Source organism: Hypanus sabinus, chromosome 1, assembly GCF_030144855.1.
Source record: "Hypanus sabinus isolate sHypSab1 chromosome 1, sHypSab1.hap1, whole genome shotgun sequence".
Taxonomy (NCBI): domain Eukaryota; kingdom Metazoa; phylum Chordata; class Chondrichthyes; order Myliobatiformes; family Dasyatidae; genus Hypanus; species Hypanus sabinus.
Genome location: NC_082706.1, coordinates 51,989,547 through 52,007,005, shown reverse-complemented (window position 1 = coordinate 52,007,005; position 17,459 = coordinate 51,989,547).

Sequence of the window (17,459 nt, the reverse complement as noted above, 5' to 3'; positions counted from 1 at the left end):
ATGTGTTACTTCAGGACTAATCTCTGTCACTGTCTCCCTGTATGTTACTCCAGGACTATTCTCGGTCACGTTACCCACAGTGTTACACCAGGAGTAAGCTCTGTCACAGTGTCCCAGAGTGTAACTCCCGAACTAATCTCTGTCAGTGTGTCACTGTGTGTTACTCCAGGACTAATCTCGGTCACATTACCCCGAGTGTTACTCCAGGAGTAATCTCTGACACTGTGTCCCAGAGTGTAACTTCAGAACTAATCTCTGTCACTGCGTCACGGTGTGTTACTCCAGGACTAATCTCTGTCACTGTGTCCCTGTGTGTTACTCCAGGACTAATCCCTGTCACTGTGTTCCTGTGTGTTACTCCAGAACTAATCTCTGTCACTGTGCTCTTGTGTTCTGCTCCGGGACTAATCTCTGTCACTGTGCCCCATGTGTTACTGCAGGACTATTCTCTGTCACTGTCCCCCTGTATGTTACTCCAGGACTCATCTCGATCAGGTTACCCCCAGTGTTACACCAGGAGTAAGCTCTGTCACTGTGTCCCAGATTGTAACTCCAGAACGAATCTCTGTCACTGCGCCACTGTGTGTTACATCAGGACTAATCTCGATCACGTTACTCCGAGTGTTACTCCAGGAGTAATCTCTGTCACTGTGTCCCAGAGTGTAACTCCAGAACTAATCTCTGTCACTGTGTCCCTGTGTGTTACTCCAGGACTAATCTCTGTCACTGTGTCCCTGTGGGTTACTCCTGGATTAATCTCTATCACTGTGTCCATGTGTGTTACTCCAGTACTAATCTCTGTCACTGTGTCCCTGTGAGTTACTCCAGGACTAATCTCTGTCACAGTGTCCCTGTGTGTTACTCCAGGACTAACATCTGTCACCATGTCCCCAAGTGTTACTCCAGGACTTATCTCTCTCACTGTGACCCGGTGTGTTGCTCCAAAAACTAATCACAGTCAATGTGTCCCTGTGTGTTACTCCAGGACTAATCTCAGTTACTGTGCTCCTGTGTGTTGCTCTGGGACTAATCTCTGTCATTGAGCTCCATGTATTACGACAAGAATAATCTCTGTCACAGCCTCCCTGCATGTTACTCCAGGACTAATCACTGTCACTGTGTTCCTGTGTGTTACTCCAGGACTAATCTCTGTCACTGTGCTCCTGTGTGTTGCTCCGGGACTAATCCCTGTCACTGTGTTCCTGTTTGTTACTCCAGGACTAATCTCTGTCACTGTGCTCCTGTGTGTTGCTCCGGGACTAATCTCTATCACTGTGCCCCATGTGTTACTTCAGGACTAATCTCTGTCACTGTCCCCCTGTATGTTACTACAGGACTAATCTCGGTCACGTTACCCCCAGTGTTACACCAGGAGTAAGCTCTATCACTGTGTCCCAGAGTGTAATTCCGGAACTAATCTCTGTCACTGTGTCCCAGAGTGTAACTTCAGAACTAATCTCTGTCACTGCGTCACGGTGTGTTACTCCAGGACTAATCTCTGTCACTGTGTCCCTGTGAGTTACTCCAGGACTAATCTCTGTCACAGTGTCCCTGTGTGTTACTCCAGGAATAACATCTGTCACCATGTCCCCAAGTGTTACTCCAGGACTTATCTCTCTCACTGTGACCCGGTGTGTTGCTCCAAAAACTAATCACAGTCAATGTGTCCCTGTGTGTTACTCCAGGACTAATCTCAGTTACTGTGCTCCGGTGTGTTGCTCTGGGACTAATCTCTGTCATTGAGCTCCATGTATTACGACAAGAGTAATCTCTGTCACAGCCTCCCTGCATGTTACTCCAGGACTAATCACTGTCACTGTGTTCCTGTGTGTTACTCCAGGACTAATCTCTGTCACTGTGCTCCTGTGTGTTGCTCCGGGACTAATCCCTGTCACTGTGTTCCTGTTTGTTACTCCAGGACTAATCTCTGTCACTGTGCTCCTGTGTATTACTCCAGAACTAATCTCTGTCAGTGTGCTCTTGTGTGCTGCTCCGGACTAATCTCTGTCACTGTGCCCCATGTGTTACTGCAGGACTATTCTCTGTCACTGTCCCCCTGTATGTTACTCCAGGACTAATCTCGATCAGGTTACCCCCAGTGTTACACCAGGAGTCAGCTCTGTCACTGTGTCCCAGATTGTAACTCCAGAACTAATCTCTGTCACTGCACCACTGTGTGTTACACCAGGACTAATCTCGATCACTGTGTCTATGTGTGTTACTCCAGTACTAATCTCTGTCACTGTGTCCCTGAGAATTACTCCAGGACTAATCTCTGTCACAGTGTCCCTGTGTGTTACTCCAGGACTAACATCTGTCACCATGTCCCCAAGTGTTACTCCAGGACTTATCTCTCTCACTGTGACCCGGTGTGTTGCTCCAAAAACTAATCACAGTCAATGTGTCCCTGTGTGTTACTCCAGGACTAATCTCAGTTACTGTGCTCCTGTGTGTTGCTCTGGGACTAATCTCTGTCATTGAGCTCCATGTATTACGACAAGAGTAATCTCTGTCACAGCCTCCCTGCATGTTACTCCAGGACTAATCACTGTCAATGTGTTCCTCTGTGTTACTCCAGGACTAATCTCTGTCACTGTGCTCCTGTGTGTTGCTCCGGGACTAATCACTGTCACTGTGCCCCATGTGTTACTTAAGGACTAATCTCTGTCACTGTGTCCCTGTGTGTTACTCCAGGACTAAACCCTGTCACTGTGTTCCTGTGTGTTACTTCCGGACTAATCTCTGTCACTGTCTCCCTGTATGTTACTCCAGGACTAATCTCGGTCACGTTACCCACAGTGTTACTCCAGGAGTAATCTCTGTCACTGTATCTCAGAGTGTAACTCCAGAACTAATCTCTGTCACTGTGTCCTTGTGTGTTACTCCAGGACTAATCCCTGTCACTGTGTCCCTGTATGTTACTTCAGGACTAATCTCTGTCACTGTCTCCCTGATGTTACTCCAGGTCTAATCTCGGTCACGTTACCCACAGTGTTACTCCAGGAGTCATCTCTGTCACTGTATCCCAAAGTGTAACTCCAGAACTAATCTCTGTCACTGTGTCCCTGTGTGTTACTCCAGGACTAATCTCTGTCACGGTGTCCCTGTGTGTTACTCCAGAACTAATCCCTGTCACTGTGTTGCTGTGTGTTAATCCAGGACTGATCTCTGTCACTGTGCTCCTGTGTGCTGCTCAGGGACTAATCTCAGTCACTGTGCCCCATGTGTTACTTCAGGACTAATCTCTGTCACTGACTCCCTGTATGTTACTCCAGGACTATTCTCGGTCACGTTACCCACAGTGTTACACCAGGAGTAAGCTCTGTCACAGTGTCCCAGAGTGTAACTCCCGAACTAATCTCTGTCAGTGTGTCACTGTGTGTTACTCCAGGACTAATCTCGGTCACATTACCCCGAGTGTTACTGCAGGAGTAATCTCTGAGACTGTGTCCCAGAGTGTAACTCCAGAACTAATCTCTGTCACTGTGTCTCTGTGTGTTACTCCAGGACTAATCTCGATCACGTTACCCCCAGTGTTACACCAGGAGTAAGCTCTGTCACTGTGTCCCAGAGTGTAACTTCAGAACTAATCTCTGTCACTGCGTCACTGTGTGTTACTCCAAGACTAATCTCTGTCACTGTGTCCCTGTGTGTTACTGCAGGACTAATCCCTGTCACTGTGTTCCTGTGTGTTACTCCAGAACTAATCTCTGTCACTGTGCTCTTGTGTTCTGCTCCGGGACTAATCTCTGTCACTGTGCCCCATGTGTTACTGCAGGACTATTCTCTGTCACTGTCCCCCTGTATGTTACTCCAGGACTCATCTCGATCAGGTTACCCCCAGTGTTACACCAGGAGTAAGCTCTGTCACTGTGTCCCAGATTGTAACTCCAGAACTAATCTCTGTCACTGCGCCACTGTGTGTTACACCAGGACTAATCTCGATCACGTTACTCCGAGTGTTACTCCAGGAGTAATCTCTGTCACTGTGTCCCAGAGTGTAACTCCAGAACTAATCTCTGTCACTGTGTCCCTGTGTGTTACTCCAGGACTAATCTCTGTCACTGTGTCACTGTGGGTTACTCCTGGATTAATCTCTATCACTGTGTCCATGTGTGTTACTCCAGTAGTAATCTCTGTCACTGTGTCCCTGTGAGTTACTCCAGGACTAATCTCTGTCACTGTGCTCCTGTGTGTTGCTCCGGGACTAATCCCTGTCACTGTGTTCCTGTTTGTTACTCCAGGACTAATCTCTGTCACTGTGCTCCTGTGTGTTGCTCCGGGACTAATCTCTATCACTGTGCCCCATGTGTTACTTCAGGACTAATCTCTGTCACTGTCCCCCTGTATGTTACTACAGGACTAATCTCGGTCACGTTACCCCCAGTGTTACACCAGGAGTAAGCTCTATCACTGTGTCCCAGAGTGTAATTCCGGAAATAATCTCTGTCACTGTGTCCCAGAGTGTAACTCCAGAACTAATCTCTGTCACTGTGTCCCTGTGTGTTACTCCAGGACTAATCTCGATCACGTTACCCCCAGTGTTACACCAGGAGTAAGCTCTGTCACTGTGTCCCAGAGTGTAACTTCAGAACTAATCTCTGTCACTGCGTCACGGTGTGTTACTCCAGGACTAATCTCTGTCACTGTGTCCCTGTGTGTTACTCCAGGACTAATCCCTGTCACTGTGTTCCTGTGTGTTACTCCAGAACTAATCTCTGTCACTGTGCTCTTGTGTTCTGCTCCGGGACTAATCTCTGTCGCTGTTCCCCATGTGTTACTGCAGGACTATTCTCTGTCACTGTCCCCCTGTATGTTACTCCAGGACTAATCTCGATCAGGTTACCCCCAGTGTTACACCAGGAGTAAGCTCTGTCACTGTGTCCCAGATTGTAACTCCAGAACTAATCTCTGTCACTGCGCCACTGTGTGTTACTCCAGGACTAATCTCTGTCACTGTGTCCCTGTGGGTTACTCCTCGATTAATCTCTATCACTGTGTCCATGTGTGTTACTCCAGTACTAATCTCTGTCACTGTGTCCCTGTGTGTTACTCCAGGACTAATCTCTGTCACAGTGTCCCTGTGTGTTACTCCAGGACTAATCTCTGTCACTGTGTCCCTGTGTGTTACTCCTGGATTAATCTCTATCACTGTGTCTATGTGTGTTACTCCAGTACTAATCTCTGTAACTGTGTCCCTGTGAGTTACTCCAGGACTAATCTCTGTCACAGTGTCCCTGCATGTTACTCCAGGAATAACATCTGTCACCATGTCCCCAAGTGTTACTCCAGGACTTATCTCTCTCACTGTGACCCGGTGTGTTGCTCCAAAAACTAATCACAGTCAATGTGTCCCTGTGTGTTACTCCAGGACTAATCTCAGTTACTGTGCTCCTGTGTGTTGCTCTGGGACTAATCTCTCTCATTGAGCTCCATGTATTACGACAAGAGTAATCTCTGTCACAGCCTCCCTGCATGTTACTCCAGGACTAATCACTGTCACTGTGTTCCTGTGTGTTACTCCAGGACTAATCTCTGTCACTGTGCTCCTGTGTGTTGCTCCGGGACTAATCCCTGTCACTGTGTTCCTGTTTGTTACTCCAGGACTAATCTCTGTCACTGTGCTCCTGTGTGTTACTCCAGAACTAATCTCTGTCACTGTGCTCTTGTGTGCTGCTCCAGACTAATCTCTGTCACTGTGCCCCATGTGTTACTGCAGGACTATTCTCTGTCACTGTCCCCCTGTATGTTACTCCAGGACTAATCTCGATCAGGTTACCCCCAGTGTTACACCAGGAGTCAGCTCTGTCACTGTGTCCCAGATTGTAACTCCAGAACTAATCTCTGTCACTGCACCACTGTGTGTTACACCAGGACTAATCTCGATCACGTTACTCCGAGTGTTACTCCAGGAGTAATCTCTGTCACTGTGTCCCAGAGTGTAACTCCAGAACTAATCTCTGTCACTGTGTCCCTGTGTGTTACTCCTGGAATAATCTCTATCACTGTGTCTATGTGTGTTACTCCAGTACTAATCTCTGTCACTGTGTCCCTGAGAATTACTCCAGGACTAATCTCTGTCACAGTGTCCCTGTGTGTTACTCCAGGACTAACATCTGTCACCATGTCCCCAAGTGTTACTCCAGGACTTATCTCTCTCACTGTGACCCGGTGTGTTGCTCCAAAAACTAATCACAGTCAATGTGTCCCTGTGTGTTACTCCAGGACTAATCTCAGTTACTGTGCTCCTGTGTGTTGCTCTGGGACTAATCTCTGTCATTGAGCTCCATGTATTACGACAAGAGTAATCTCTGTCACAGCCTCCCTGCATGTTACTCCAGGACTAATCACTGTCACTGTGTTCCTGTGTGTTACTCCAGGACTAATCTCTGTCACTGTGCTCCTGTGTGTTGCTCCGGGACTAATCCCTGTCACTGTGTTCCTGTTTGTTACTCCAGGACTAATCTCTGTCACTGTGCTCCTGTGTGTTGCTCCGGGACTAATCTCTATCACTGTGCCCCATGTGTTACTTCAGGACTAATCTCTGTCACTGTCCCCCTGTATGTTACTACAGGACTAATCTCGGTCACGTTACCCCCAGTGTTACACCAGGAGTAAGCTATGTCACTGTGTCCCAGAGTGTAACTCCAGAACTAATCTATGTCACTGTGTCCCAGAGTGTTACTCCAGGACTAATCCCTGTCACTGTATTCCTGTGTGTTACTCCAGAACTAATCTCTGTCACTGTGCTCTTGTGTGCTGCTCCGGGACTAATCTCTGTCACTGTGCCCCATGTGTTACTGCAGGACTATTCTCTGTCACTGTCCCCCTGTATGTTACTCCAGGACTAATCTCGATCAGGTTACCCCCAGTGTTACACCAGGAGTAAGCTCTGTCACTGTGTCCCAGATTGTATCTCCAGAACTAATCTCTGTCACTGCGCCACTGTGTGTTACACCAGGACTAATCTTGATCACGTTACTCCGAGTGTTACTCCAGGAGTAATCTCTGTCACTGTGTCCCAGAGTGTAACTCCAGAACTAATCTCTGTCACTGTGTCCCTGTGTGTTACTCCAGGACTAATCTCTGTCACTGTTTCCCTGTGTGTTACTCCTGGATTAATCTCTATCACTGTGTCTATGTGTGTTACTCCAGTACTAATCTCTGTCACTGTGTCCCTGTGAGTTACTCCAGGACTAATCTCTGTCACAGTGTCCCTGTGTGTTACTCCAGGACTAACATCTGTCACCATGTCCCCAAGTGTTACTCCAGGACTTATCTCTCTCACTGTGACTCGGTGTGTTGCTCCAAAAACTAATCACAGTCAATGTGTCCCTGTGTGTTACTCCAGGACTAATCTCAGTTACTGTGCTCCTGTGTGTTGCTCTGGGACTAATCTCTGTCATTGAGCTCCATGTATTACGACAAGAGTAATCTCTGTCACAGCCTCCCTGCATGTTACTCCAGGACTAATCACTGTCACTGTGTTCCTGTGTGTTACTCCAGGACTAATCTCTGTCACTGTGTCCCTGTGTGTTACTCCAGGACTAATCTCTGTCACAGTGTCCCTGTGTGTTACTCCAGGACTAATCTCTGTCACTGTGTCCCTGTGTGTTACTCCTGGATTAATCTCTATCACTGTGTCTATGTGTGTTACTCCAGTACTAATCTCTGTAACTGTGTCCCTGTGAGTTACTCCAGGACTAATCTCTGTCACAGTGTCCCTGCATGTTACTCCAGGAATAACATCTGTCACCATGTCCCCAGGTGTTACTCCAGGACTTATCTCTCTCACTGTGACCCGGTGTGTTGCTCCAAAAACTAATCACAGTCAATGTGTCCCTGTGTGTTACTCCAGGACTAATCTCAGTTACTGTGCTCCTGTGTGTTGCTCTGGGACTAATCTCTGTCATTGAGCTCCATGTATTACGACAAGAGTAATCTCTGTCACAGCCTCCCTGCATGTTACTCCAGGACTAATCACTGTCACTGTGTTCCTGTGTGTTACTCCAGGACTAATCTCTGTCACTGTGCTCCTGTGTGTTGCTCCGGGACTAATCCCTGTCACTGTGTTCCTGTTTGTTACTCCAGGACTAATCTCTGTCACTGTGCTCCTGTGTGTTACTCCAGAACTAATCTCTGTCACTGTGCTCTTGTGTGCTGCTCCAGACTAATCTCTGTCACTGTGCCCCATGTGTTACTGCAGGACTATTCTCTGTCACTGTCCCCCTGTATGTTACTCCAGGACTAATCTCGATCAGGTTACCCCCAGTGTTACACCAGGAGTCAGCTCTGTCACTGTGTCCCAGATTGTAACTCCAGAACTAATCTCTGTCACTGCACCACTGTGTGTTACACCAGGACTAATCTCGATCACGTTACTCCGAGTGTTACTCCAGGAGTAATCTCTGTCACTGTGTCCCAGAGTGTAACTCCAGAACTAATCTCTGTCACTGTGTCCCTGTGTGTTACTCCTGGAATAATCTCTATCACTGTGTCTATGTGTGTTACTCCAGTACTAATCTCTGTCACTGTGTCCCTGAGAATTACTCCAGGACTAATCTCTGTCACAGTGTCCCTGTGTGTTACTCCAGGACTAACATCTGTCACCATGTCCCCAAGTGTTACTCCAGGACTTATCTCTCTCACTGTGACCCGGTGTGTTGCTCCAAAAACTAATCACAGTCAATGTGTCCCTGTGTGTTACTCCAGGACTTATCTCTCTCACTGTGACCCGGTGTGTTGCTCCAAAAACTAATCACAGTCAATGTGTCCCTGTGTGTTACTCCAGGACTAATCTCAGTTACTGTGCTCCTGTGTGTTGCTCTGAGACTAATCTCTGTCATTGAGCTCCATGTATTACGACAAGAGTAATCTCTGTCACAGCCTCCCTGCATGTTACTCCAGGACTAATCACTGTCACTGTGTTCCTGTGTGTTACTCCAGGACTAATCTCTGTCACTGTGCTCCTGTGTGTTGCTCCGGGACTAATCTCTATCACTGTGCCCCATGTGTTACTTCAGGACTAATCTCTGTCACTGTCCCCCTGTATGTTACTACAGGACTAATCTCGGTCACGTTACCCCCAGTGTTACACCAGGAGTAAGCTATGTCACTGTGTCCCAGAGTGTAACTCCAGAACTAATCTATGTCACTGTGTCCCAGAGTGTTACTCCAGGACTAATCCCTGTCACTGTATTCCTGTGTGTTACTCCAGAACTAATCTCTGTCACTGTGCTCTTGTGTGCTGCTCCGGGACTAATCTCTGTCACTGTGCCCCATGTGTTACTGCAGGACTATTCTCTGTCACTGTCCCCCTGTATGTTACTCCAGGACTAATCTCGATCAGGTTACCCCCAGTGTTACACCAGGAGTAAGCTCTGTCACTGTGTCCCAGATTGTATCTCCAGAACTAATCTCTGTCACTGCGCCACTGTGTGTTACACCAGGACTAATCTTGATCACGTTACTCCGAGTGTTACTCCAGGAGTAATCTCTGTCACTGTGTCCCAGAGTGTAACTCCAGAACTAATCTCTGTCACTGTGTCCCTGTGTGTTACTCCAGGACTAATCTCTGTCACTGTTTCCCTGTGTGTTACTCCTGGATTAATCTCTATCACTGTGTCTATGTGTGTTACTCCAGTACTAATCTCTGTCACTGTGTCCCTGTGAGTTACTGCAGGACTAATCTCTGTCACAGTGTCCCTGTGTGTTACTCCAGGACTAACATCTGTCACCATGTCCCCAAGTGTTACTCCAGGACTTATCTCTCTCACTGTGACTCGGTGTGTTGCTCCAAAAACTAATCACAGTCAATGTGTCCCTGTGTGTTACTCCAGGACTAATCTCAGTTACTGTGCTCCTGTGTGTTGCTCTGGGACTAATCTCTGTCATTGAGCTCCATGTATTACGACAAGAGTAATCTCTGTCTCAGCCTCCCTGCATGTTACTCCAGGACTAATCACTGTCACTGTGTTCCTGTGTGTTACTCCAGGACTAATCTCTGTCACTGTGCTCCTGTGTGTTGCTCCGGGACTAATCCCTGTCACTGTGTTCCTGTTTGTTACTCCAGGACTAATCTCTGTCACTGTGCTCCTGTGTGTTGCTCCGGGACTAATCTCTATCACTGTGCCCCATGTGTTACTTCAGGACTAATCTCTGTCACTGTCCCCCTGTATGTTACTACAGGACTAATCTTGGGCACGTTACCGCCAGTGTTACACCAGGAGTAAGCTCTATCACTGTGTCCCAGAGTGTAATTCCGGAACTAATCTCTGTCACTGTGTCCCAGAGTGTAACTCCAGAACTAATCTATGTCACTGTGTCCCTGTGTGTTACTCCAGGACTAATCTCTGTCACCGTGCCCCTGTGTGTTACTCCAGGACTAATCTCGGTCACTGTGTCCGCATGTGTTACTTTAGGACTAATCTCTGTCACTGTCTCCCTGTATGTTACTCCAGGACTAATCTCGGTCACGTTACCCCCAGTGTTTACACCAGGAGTAAGCTCTGTCACTGTGTCCCAGAGTGTAACTCCCGAACTAATCTCTGTCAGTGTGTCACTGTGTGTTACTCCAGGACTAATCTCTGTCACTGTGCCACATGTGTTACTTCAGGACTGATCTCTGTCACTGTGTCCCAAATATATTTCTCCGGGACTAATCTCCGTCACTGTCACTCCAACTGTTACTCCAGAGCTAACCTCTGTCACTGACGCTGTGTGTTACTCCAGGACTAATCTCTGTCACTGTGATCCTGTGTGTTACTCCAGGACAAACATCTGTCACCATGTCCCCACGTGTTACTCCAGGACTAAACTCTGTCACTGTGTCCCCACGTGATAGTCCAGGAGTAATCTCTGCAAAAGTGTCTCCAACAGTTACACCAGAACTAATCTCTGTCACAGTCCCTGTGTGTTACTGCAGGAGTAATCTCTGTCACTGTCTCCCCATGTATTACTCCAGGACAAATCTCTGTCACTGCGTCCACATCTGTTACTCCAGGACAAATCTGTGTCACCGTGTCTACAACTGTTACAACAGAACTAAACTCTGTCAATGTCCCTGTGTGTTACAGCTGGTCTAATCGCTGTTACTGTGTCCCCGTGTTTTACACCAGAACTAATCTCTGTCACTGTGTCCCTGTGTGTTACTCCAGAACTAATCTCGGTCACTGTGTCCCTGTGTGTTACTCCAGAACTAATCTCGGTCATTGAGCTCCATGTATTACGACAAGAGTAATCTCTGTCACTGCCTCCCTGCATGTTACTCCTGGACTAATCACTGTCACTGTGTCTCTGTGTGTTACTCCAGGAGTAATCTCTGTCACTGTCTCCCCATGTATTACTGCAGAACTAATCTCTGTCACCGTGTCCACGAGTGTTACTCCGGTACTAATCTCTGTCACTGTGCTCCTGCATGTTACTCCTGGACTAATCACTGTCACTGTGTCACTGTGTGTTACTGCAGGAGTAATCTCTGTCACTGTCTCCCCATGTATTACTGCAGAACTAATCTCTGTCACCGTGTCCACGAGTGTTACTCCGGTACTAATCTCTGTCACTGTGTCCCCATGTGTTACTCCAGGACAAATCTCTGTTACTGCGTCCACATCTGTTACTCCAGGACAAATCTGTGTCACCGTGTCTACAACTGTTACACCAGAACTAAACTCTGTCAATGTCCCTGTGTGTTACACCTGAACTAATCTCTGTCACTGTGTCCCTGTGTGTTACACCTGGTCTAATCGCTGTTACTGTGTCCCCGTGTTTTACACCAGAACTAATCTCTGTCACTCTGTCCCTGTGTGTTACTCCAGAACTAATCTCGGTCACTGTGTCCCTGTGTGTTACTCCAGAACTAATCTCTGTCATTGAGCTCCATGTATTACGACAAGAGTAATCTCTGTCACTGCCTCCCTGCATGTTACTCCTGGACTAATCACTGTCATTGTGTCTCTGTGTGTTACTCCAGGACTAATCTCTATAACTGTGTCCCTGTGTGTTGCTCCGGGTATAATCTCTGTCACTGTGTCTCTGTGTGATACTCCAGTACTAATCTCTATCACTGTGTCTCCGTGTGTTACTCCAGGACTAATCTCTGTCACTGTGTCCCCGTGTGTTACTCCAGGACTAATCTCTGTACTTGTGTGTTACACCAGGACTTATCTCTGTCTCTGTGTGTTACTCCAGGACTAGTGTCTGTCGCTGTGTCCCCAAGTGTTACTCCAGGACTAATCTCTGTCACTGGGTCCCCGTGTGCTACTCCAGGACTAATCTCTGTCACTGTGTGTTACTCCAGGACTAGTTTCTGTCCTTGTGTCCCCGTGTGTTACTCCAGGACTAAAATCTGTCACTGTCCCTGTGTGTTACTCCAGGACTAATCTCTGTCACTGTAACCCTGTGTGTTACCACAGGACTAATCACGGTCACTGTGTCCGCATGTGTTACTTCAGGACTAATCTCTGTCACTGACTCCCTGTATGTTACTCCAGGACTAATCTCGGTCACGTTACCCCCAGTGTTACACCAGGAGTAAGCTCTGTCACTGTGTCCCAGAGTGTAACTCCCGAACTAATCTCTGTCAGTGTGTCACTGTGTGATACTCCAGGACTAATCTCTGTCACATTACCCCGAGTGTTACTCCAGGAGTAATCTCTGTCACTGTCACTCCAACTGTTACTCCAGCGCTAATCTCTGTCACTGACGCTGTGTATTACTCCAGAATTAATCTCTGTCACTGTGATCCTGTGTGTTACTCCAGGACTAAACTCTGTCACTGTGTCCCCACGTGTTACTCCAGGACTAAACTCTGTCACTGCGTCCCCATGTGATAGTCCAGGAGTAACCTCTGCCACGGTGTCTCCAACAGTTACACCAGAACTAATCTCTGTCACAGTCCCTGTGTGTTACTGCAGGACTAATCTCTGTCACTGTCTCACCATGTATTACTGCAGAACTAATCTCTGTCACCGTGTCCCCGTGTGTTACTGCGGGACTATTCTCTGTCACTGTGCCCCCATGTGTTACTCCAGGACAAATCTCTGTCACTGCATCCACATCTGTTACTCCAGGACAAATCTGTATCACCGTGTCTACAACTGTTACACCAGAACTAATCTCTGTCAATGTCCCTGTGTGTTACACCTGGACTAATCTCTGTCACTGTGTCCCTGTGTGTTACACCTGGTCTAATTTCTGTTACTGTGTCCCCGTGTTTTATACCAGAACTAATCTCTGTCACTGTGTCCCTGTGTGTTACTCCAGAAATAATCTCGGTCACTGTGTACCTGTGTGTTACTCCAGGACTAATCTCTGTCACTGTGTGTTACTCCAGGACAAGTGTCTGTCGCTGTGTCCCTGTGTGTTACTGCAGGACTAATCTCTGTCACTGTGTCCCCGTGTGTTACTCCAGAACTAATCTCTGTCACTGTGCTCTTGTGTGCTGCTCCAGACTAATCTCTGTCACTGTGCCCCATGTGTTACTGCAGGACTATTCTCTGTCACTGTCCCCCTGTATGTTACTCCAGGACTAATCTCGATCAGGTTACCCCCAGTGTTACACCAGGAGTCAGCTCTGTCACTGTGTCCCAGATTGTAACTCCAGAACTAATCTCTGTCACTGCACCACTGTGTGTTACACCAGGACTAATCTCGATCACGTTACTCCGAGTGTTACTCCAGGAGTAATCTCTGTCACTGTGTCCCAGAGTGTAACTCCAGAACTAATCTCTGTCACTGTGTCCCTGTGTGTTACTCCTGGATTAATCTCTATCACTGTGTCTATGTGTGTTACTCCAGTACTAATCTCTGTCACTGTGTCCCTGAGAATTACTCCTGGACTAATCTCTGTCACAGTGTCCCTGTGTGTTACTCCAGGACTAACATCTGTCACCATGTCCCCAAGTGTTACTCCAGGACTTATCTCTCTCACTGTGACCCGGTGTGTTGCTCCAAAAACTAATCACAGTCAATGTGTCCCTGTGTGTTACTCCAGGACTAATCTCAGTTACTGTGCTCCTGTGTGTTGCTCTGGGACTAATCTCTGTCATTGAGCTCCATGTATTACGACAAGAGTAATCTCTGTCACAGCCTCCCTGCATGTTACTCCAGGACTAATCACTGTCACTGTGTTCCTGTGTGTTACTCCAGGACTAATCTCTGTCACTGTGCTCCTGTGTGTTGCTCCGGGACTAATCCCTGTCACTGTGTTCCTGTTTGTTACTCCAGGACTAATCTCTGTCACTGTGCTCCTGTGTGTTGCTCCGGGACTAATCTCTATCACTGTGCCCCATGTGTTACTTCAGGACTAATCTCTGTCACTGTCCCCCTGTATGTTACTACAGGACTAATCTCGGTCACGTTACCCCCAGTGTTACACCAGGAGTAAGCTATGTCACTGTGTCCCAGAGTGTAACTCCAGAACTAATCTATGTCACTGTGTCCCAGAGTGTTACTCCAGGACTAATCCCTGTCACTGTATTCCTGTGTGTTACTCCAGAACTAATCTCTGTCACTGTGCTCTTGTGTGCTGCTCCGGGACTAATCTCTGTCACTGTGCCCCATGTGTTACTGCAGGACTATTCTCTGTCACTGTCCCCCTGTATGTTACTCCAGGACTAATCTCGATCAGGTTACCCCCAGTGTTACACCAGGAGTAAGCTCTGTCACTGTGTCCCAGATTGTATCTCCAGAACTAATCTCTGTCACTGCGCCACTGTGTGTTACACCAGGACTAATCTTGATCACGTTACTCCGAGTGTTACTCCAGGAGTAATCTCTGTCACTGTGTCCCAGAGTGTAACTCCAGAACTAATCTCTGTCACTGTGTCCCTGTGTGTTACTCCAGGACTAATCTCTGTCACTGTTTCCCTGTGTGTTACTCCTGGATTAATCTCTATCACTGTGTCTATGTGTGTTACTCCAGTACTAATCTCTGTCACTGTGTCCCTGTGAGTTACTCCAGGACTAATCTCTGTCACAGTGTCCCTGTGTGTTACTCCAGGACTAACATCTGTCACCATGTCCCCAAGTGTTACTCCAGGACTTATCTCTCTCACTGTGACTCGGTGTGTTGCTCCAAAAACTAATCACAGTCAATGTGTCCCTGTGTGTTACTCCAGGACTAATCTCAGTTACTGTGCTCCTGTGTGTTGCTCTGGGACTAATCTCTGTCATTGAGCTCCATGTATTACGACAAGAGTAATCTCTGTCTCAGCCTCCCTGCATGTTACTCCAGGACTAATCACTGTCACTGTGTTCCTGTGTGTTACTCCAGGACTAATCTCTGTCACTGTGCTCCTGTGTGTTGCTCCGGGACTAATCCCTGTCACTGTGTTCCTGTTTGTTACTCCAGGACTAATCTCTGTCACTGTGCTCCTGTGTGTTGCTCCGGGACTAATCTCTATCACTGTGCCCCATGTGTTACTTCAGGACTAATCTCTGTCACTGTCCCCCTGTATGTTACTACAGGACTAATCTCGGTCACGTTACCCCCAGTGTTTACACCAGGAGTAAGCTCTGTCACTGTGTCCCAGAGTGTAACTCCCGAACTAATCTCTGTCAGTGTGTCACTGTGTGTTACTCCAGGACTAATCTCTGTCACTGTGCCACATGTGTTACTTCAGGACTGATCTCTGTCACTGTGTCCCAAATATATTTCTCCGGGACTAATCTCTGTCACTGTCACTCCAACTGTTACTCCAGAGCTAACCTCTGTCACTGACGCTGTGTGTTACTCCAGGACTAATCTCTGTCACTGTGATCCTGTGTGTTACACCAGGACAAACATCTGTCACCATGTCCCCACGTGTTACTCCAGGACTAAACTCTGTCACTGTGTCCCCACGTGATAGTCCAGGAGTAATCTCTGCAAAAGTGTCTCCAACAGTTACACCAGAACTAATCTCTGTCACTGTCCCTGTGTGTTACTGCAGGAGTAATCTCTGTCACTGTCTCCCCATGTATTACTCCAGGACAAATCTCTGTCACTGCGTCCACATCTGTTACTCCAGGACAAATCTGTGTCACCGTGTCTACAACTGTTACAACAGAACTAAACTCTGTCAATGTCCCTGTGTGTTACAGCTGGTCTAATCGCTGTTACTGTGTCCCAGTGTTTTACACCAGAACTAATCTCTGTCACTGTGTCCCTGTGTGTTACTCCAGAACTAATCTCGGTCACTGTGTCCCTGTGTGTTACTCCAGAACTAATCTCGGTCATTGAGCTCCATGTATTACGACAAGAGTAATCTCTGTCACTGCCTCCCTGCATGTTACTCCTGGACTAATCACTGTCACTGTGTCTCTGTGTGTTACTCCAGGTGTAATCTCTGTCACTGTCTCCCCATGTATTACTGCAGAACTAATCTCTGTCACCGTGTCCACGAGTGTTACTCCGGTACTAATCTCTGTCACTGTGCTCCTGCATGTTACTCCTGGACTAATCACTGTCACTGTGTCACTGTGTGTTACTGCAGGAGTAATCTCTGTCACTGTCTCCCCATGTATTACTGCAGAACTAATCTCTGTCACCGTGTCCACGAGTGTTACTCCGGTACTAATCTCTGTCACTGTGTCCCCATGTGTTACTCCAGGACAAATCTCTGTTACTGCGTCCACATCTGTTACTCCAGGACAAATCTGTGTCACCGTGTCTACAACTGTTACACCAGAACTAAACTCTGTCAATGTCCCTGTGTGTTACACCTGAACTAATCTCTGTCACTGTGTCCCTGTGTGTTACACCTGGTCTAATCGCTGTTACTGTGTCCCCGTGTTTTACACCAGAACTAATCTCTGTCACTCTGTCCCTGTGTGTTACTCCAGAACTAATCTCGGTCACTGTGTCCCTGTGTGTTACTCCAGAACTAATCTCTGTCATTGAGCTCCATGTATTACGACAAGAGTAATCTCTGTCACTGCCTCCCTGCATGTTACTCCTGGACTAATCACTGTCATTGTGTCTCTGTGTGTTACTCCAGGACTAATCTCTATAACTGTGTCCCTGTGTCTTGCTCCGGGTATAATCTCTGTCACTGTGTCTCTGTGTGATACTCCAGGACTAATCTCTATCACTGTGTCTCCGTGTGTTACACCAGGACTAATCTCTGTCACTGTGTCCCCGTGTGTTACTCCAGGACTAATCTCTGTACTTGTGTGTTACACCAGGACTTATCTCTGTCTCTGTGTGTTACTCCAGGACTAGTGTCTGTCGCTGTGTCCCCAAGTGTTACTCCAGGACTAATCTCTGTCACTGGGTCCCCGTGTGCTACTCCAGGACTAATCTCTGTCACTGTGTGTTACTCCAGGACTAGTTTCTGTCCTTGTGTCCCCGTGTGTTACTCCAGGACTAAAATCTGTCACTGTCCCTGTGTGTTACTCCAGGACTAATCTCTGTCACTGTAACCCTGTGTGTTACCACAGGACTAATCACGGTCACTGTGTCCGCATGTGTTACTTCA